The sequence below is a fragment of the Acyrthosiphon pisum genome, chromosome A3, assembly GCF_005508785.2.
Source record: "Acyrthosiphon pisum isolate AL4f chromosome A3, pea_aphid_22Mar2018_4r6ur, whole genome shotgun sequence".
Lineage (NCBI taxonomy): Eukaryota > Metazoa > Arthropoda > Insecta > Hemiptera > Aphididae > Acyrthosiphon > Acyrthosiphon pisum.
Window position 1 is genome coordinate 15,538,286 of NC_042496.1, and position 6,256 is coordinate 15,544,541.

Consider the following 6,256-nt stretch of genomic DNA (forward strand, 5'->3'; position numbering starts at 1 on the left):
GATCTAATCTACTAGTAGATATACAAAACATTTTAACATACTGTATTATACTGTAGTAGTATTATAGTAGATTGGTCAATCGATATGATAATGCACAAAACTAAAAAAACCGTTAGAAAACCAAAAATAGAGATTATTGAGGGGACGATTAGTTTTCCTCTGACATGCAGAGCTTGATGCACGCAGGGGTATGTGTTCAGCATCAAAAATATAATTCACAATAATAATAATAATAATAATAATAATAATAATAATAATAATAATACCAAACGTAAACATAATTTTACTTACTTAAATAATATTATTAACTACTAATCCCTGCCGATAAGAATACGACTACGATTCTTGTACTCGTCACTCGTGGTTTCGTAAGTTGAAAAAACAGCGGAAGAAAATTTACGATTAGGAAATCGGAAAAATGACCGTACTATAGTATGCGAGCCACTTGCGGGGGTGGCGGAGTCGAGCGTGCACGCGCGAAAAACCGATTCGATTACGTCGCTGGTGGCGGCCAACCGTCGACTACTTGAGTACCCCGTACTCGACTAACCGCGCCACTACTGCGGTTCGTGCGCCCGTGTTGATCTTTGGTGACGGCACTTTGCGCGGGGTGACCGGTTCGACTGATGCGCACGCGCGCTGGCGCGTGCGTTCCTCCCAGTCAACAGCTGTTATTCTCGTGTGGGTCACTGCCGCCGCAAATTATTGTCCTCGACATAAACAAAACAACTCACAAACCGTATCGTATTCGTAATATTATTATTAAGCTACCATAATATCAGAATGTTATCCTATACTATTCTATTTACAATAATGGGGTAGGAAACTTAGTTAAAAATGTAATATTATATTGAAAAATAAAATTATTAAAATTATAAGTAAGAATTTGTCTAGAATGATTATTATTTTTGTGCCGTTAAATTATTGGCCAACATGCCATCTTTGGTACGCATGTGTCCTATACGTTTACCACCACTTACATGGATGATTTTCACATGCAAAAAAACAAACTCTCAGTATAAAAATATAAAATACAATAATTTTATAGTTTTTATATAATTATTGAACAATATAGTTTCATTTCTTTGGAGAAATGCTTATCTAACCACACCCACGCAAAAAGCAACTTTTTTTGCCAATTTTTCTATGCAAATTAAAATAGCGAATTTTACGCTAAATACTCGCAAGAAAAAAATGTTCCTTCTCTCATTTAGAAAATTTAATTTTTCTGGTAAACCGATACCGTACAAATTTCGAAAACGATCATTCAAATTCATTTGAATCAAGTGCTAAATATTTCAATTGAGTGGTGCTGGAGAAATTTACGTAATAAACTCTCAAGTTTACAGGTCGTACGTGACTCGTTTGGCTGGAATGTCGTCGCACTGCTCACTATGCTATAGGCGCGAAAAGTGGTTGTTAGTTGTAACAATGTCACTTCCATATTGTAACCGATAGATATATTGAATGAAATGTCCAAGCTTAAGCTCTTTCTGAGTAACATCAAAAACTACATTGATATTGTCAAAACATCGAATGCTGGTTTTGCATACAAAATACAAATCGAATCTCAGGAAATCCATTGATATGATTTTTATTGAAAACGGTCCAGTCATTTTTGAGTCTATATATACTATATAGAGGACAAATAAACAAAGAAACATTCATTTTCATACATTAAATATATAAATATGATAATATCATATTAGGTACAAGTTAGAGTCCGAGTTGGCCTTCGGATGTACAAATGTTGCACTTGTCCGTGTTATCATTGTGGCTCATTAAATATTGGGATTTTATAGTGCAAAACAACGCTAATATGTTTGAATATACTATTACACATACAGGCCACTGCCACACATAGGTAATAAATGTATGGATAATAATTATTATCTTTATTACATTAATGTATTATAGATACAATTATACAAGGGAACATAATATAATGCATATTATACCTATGCCAAGGAGATGTACGATGGACATCGAAAGACATTACCTATACGAAACGAACGACCCATTGAATAAGTGGTTATGCGGGACGATGAAAAACATTATTTTCACATCATAAATTATGTGTGGAAAATACTTTAAAAATAAAATTATTTATGTTTGGGCTCGAGATAAAAAAAAAATACTTGACATATTTAATACAAAGTTTAAACTTTAAACCCCAATTTTAATTATGTTTGTTGTGTACAATGTTTTATGACAGAGTATCATTAAATTAATTTAACTAAGAAACAAATTTTTCTGGAACAATTAATAGTTAATATTATATTTATATTAGCATTTAGCAATACAAAGATTATAAAATTAAAAGTTAAAACATAATTACATGTATTTATCTATAGTATTATTTTATTATTACTTTAAAAATGTAGGTCATTCAAAAAATTAAGAAATAAACTGAACCAATATATATGTGTATTACTATACATTCAAAAATTAATTTTTCCCTATGCATTCGATCACACACCCTCGTATTGTACCAGTCATTATTGTAGTAGGTAGTATAAATTGCAAATGCGTTTAGGTAATAGACATTTACACGAATTTAGTATTTACAAAAAAAACATAATAAATACGCTTTAATTTTATTAAAATTTCTTAGAACTTGACTCTCTTATACACATTATAAGCTTACCTAATACAAAAAGTGTGAATTACGATATTTTGCAATAGTTGTTGTGGCGTTGTACTGTAAGGTGAGTTGAATGGATTTACCAATGTTTACTGTTTAGTGAATAATACATTTTTTATTTTTGTAATCGTTTTAAATCCATATTGTAATTATTATTGGTTTTTTATTTGTAACAAAACTTTAAATGCAGCATTAATTCATGTGTTTAAAAATGATAATAAATTCATGAAAACCGTACAGCGATGTACCTATATTGCCTATGCGTTACGCCGTATAACAGGCATACTGTTGAATACAAAGTATACGAACCGCCTATAATACGTTGACTGACGGTATATTTGTTTTAATTCGGTGAGCTTAGTTCTAAAACCAAGATCATCGTAATTCTTACATTAATGGTCATTGCTGTAAATATAAATTACAATTAATGTATAATAGATGCGTTTCATAGATGTATTAACATGTATAAATAACTGTTTTGATCGAAGATTTCCCCTAAACCTGGTATCAGTATCTAATAGAATTTTCATTTTTTAGCGACGAGTTTATGGTTTATTGTTTTCTAGTACAACTATTGTTTATATTTTATAAATATAATGTTGAGTTCTCCACCAATAGAAATTAGTCTTAAGACGTAATAATTATTAATTGTTTTCAGTTTTCACACAGATACAAAATTATTTTATTAGATGTATAGAAAAACTGTCATAAATCATAATACACATCAACTATGAACACATCGATGCTACATATCCTACCTAACCTACCAGTGCTACCTATCTATAATTTATGTGACTGTCTAATTTAATATAATGTATAGAATGCAATATAAAGAAAATATTTGATACGTATAATTATAGTTATGAGTAATGATGACATTTGTGGAGCAGAGTGGTGATTTCGGGATTTTTTATATTATTCCTTTTAGTTTAGGCTTCTGAATCATTATAATCAAAGGTTAGGTTCTGCAGTATTTAATATTTTGATAAGCCAAGTCATTCTATTTTTTGATACTTGATGGATCAAAATTATCTTGTTCTCAAAATTACGTTTAAAGTGATATAAATAATTAAAAAATGTTTTTAATCATTAAAAAATTGTTCTGTAGGTTGTAATAATTAGTTGTCAACATTTTCTAAAAATCTGATTAGAGAAACTGAAACAGGGTTACCACACTTTCTAACAGCTATTCTCGTATTGTGGCTATAAAATTCTCGTATTTTCATTGAAATTCTCGTATCACTAAAAAAAACATGTATTTTATTTTCAAGTTTTTTAACCAAGCGAAAATTGCATATGCCTATAAATAGCTCAACGTTAGACAAAATATTTTGAAAATTTTATATTGTATAGAAAATGTTTATATAAACATAAAATGCTCAATCACGGGAGCATTGCGCATGCCGACCGAACTTGGTCAAAGCATTATGCAATAAAATTCTCTATACGCCGAATGCTGATTTTAACAAGGAATATCCTTGTTATGTTTTACTTCGTTTGCACAATTATAGTACATAATACATTTTATAATATTATAATATTTATAACCAATGATAATAGATTTAGTAATACTACGATAATCACATACCATACCTCCATACCTATTTACAGCAATAAATAATAATGAAATACAATTTAAAAAAAAAAAAAACGTAGAAATTATTATGGTTGCTGACTTGGGAATAAAATTCTTAAATTTCCGACTTGACAATCTAGTTACCAAGTTTAGGGGGTTGGCGTCATCACCCCCCCTCCACAATGCATCCCTCTATTTCCGGCCCTGTACGTTACACTGGTTTAAAGTGCTATTCATTAATTCGTCTCCTTTCTGTTTCCCGATAACTAAACACGTTAAACGATAGACACCTATACTTTGAATATAATAATATCATAATTTAGATCATTCACCCGTGCTGCAGGTCTCTAAATCGTGGCAAATCGATTAGGAAACCCGGAAAACCTATAAGTAAATTAGAGATCTATTGTTATACGGAAATAATAAACTCATTTTATTGCATCCGGTGTAATTACCGCGGTAGCACTCTTACTCAGGAATCGTGAAAAGGAAACAGGATATATTATGTTTTTTTTTTCTTATATTCAATTAACATAGTCGTGTGTTATATACAGTTCTTTAACCAGACACGTTTTACTTACGATTGATGGAACAAGAGATCGCGACACTAAAGACGTGAGACGCATGATTTAGGATTTAAATGTTAGTACCTATGCGACGATTCTTTGGACACTACACGAGAACAAAGTGGAAAATACGATTATTTGTTTATGATAATTATTATTGACTAAATATTAAATAATTATTACTTACCCATTAATTTACTTATAATTAGTAATTACTGTACAAGTACAAGTGTACGTATGTACTAACTACTAGCATTAATTAGTAGATATATCTATATTGCATAATATAATACGTTTCACACTTCCATTCCAAGGAGCAAAAAGTGGCGGATTTAGGGGGAGAGAGGTGTTTGGAATCTAAAGCAACCACCGGCTACCGAGGGTCCTAAAAAAAATATGTATTTCAAACGTATTATTTTTATTTTCATTAAATTAATCAATTATATAATTATGTATATATCAGTGTCTGACCCCAGGACCCCCCTCCCCTTTAAATCAGTCACTGCTGGGTCTGCATATTGAACTTTTTTTATGATAAATTGCTTATATCAATTACCTGATAAAAATTACCTATCAGCCTTCACGTATAAGTAAACGTAATAATTTGTAGATTGCAGGCCGCCCGTAGAAATTTTTCTCGGGGGAGAGGGAGGGGGGCAACGAAAAAATAATACACTTACCATAAATTCTGTTTTTTATTTTACATCATAAAAAAAATTAACAATTTTGTGGCAACTTATCAGTTATCAGTCCTCCTTATCGCCCTTTAAGACTGCTATATAAAATGCAAATAAATGCAATCAAATGCTATACAAATATTAGGTAGTATCTAAATGTAACTACCACAGAATAGGTAAAAATTGTTTTTACCTCGAAGTTGTTTATAATAAGTACCTAAGGAGCATAGATATAGCATAATATAGCAACTACCGAAATAAAAACCCAAATCCGCCACTGAGAGAAAAAATATAATAAGGTGGGTATATCATATAATCATTAATTTATAACTAGTAGATATATTTTTTCCAAATCGAACAGCGAAAATTCATTTAAATATTTAATATACAAGACATACCTATACGTGAACTCAACACTAATTTTATTAAAAGTAGGATGTTACGCCCGCGTAACATTTGAAATCTACGTCAGTGGCGTGATTTTATCAGGTTTGTGGCGAGTGATTGAAACACTTACCCCTACCCAACCACCAACCAACTAAAAAAAGATAGGTTTTTTATCATAAGCCCCTCCCAAGTACAACTATTGTGATCTGTATAATATGTAAGTACACTGAAAATAGCGGCGTACTAACGATTTCCATCTGGGAAGTGATATCATAAAAAAAATAAAACTAACCGAACTTATAGTGATAATAATATAATAATTATAGTATAAAATATGTAGACTATAGTGGAACGAGCTTCGTATTCTCGAAAGAATAAGGAGTAGAATGTGCAGTACCGGATCTAC

General features: G+C 30.9%; 1 protein-coding gene across 1 annotated transcript in view; it reads right to left on the minus strand.

Moving 5' to 3' along the window:
• Positions 1–570, minus strand: part of LOC100158841 (leucine zipper putative tumor suppressor 2 homolog) — a 51,331-nt gene extending 50,761 nt beyond the window's left edge. Inside the window, exon 1 of the mRNA XM_029491755.1 lies at positions 292–570. The gene's annotated coding sequence lies outside the window, so the exon portion shown is untranslated. The remainder of the gene's footprint in view (positions 1–291) is intronic.
• Between the last annotated feature and the right edge of the window lie 5,686 nt (positions 571–6,256).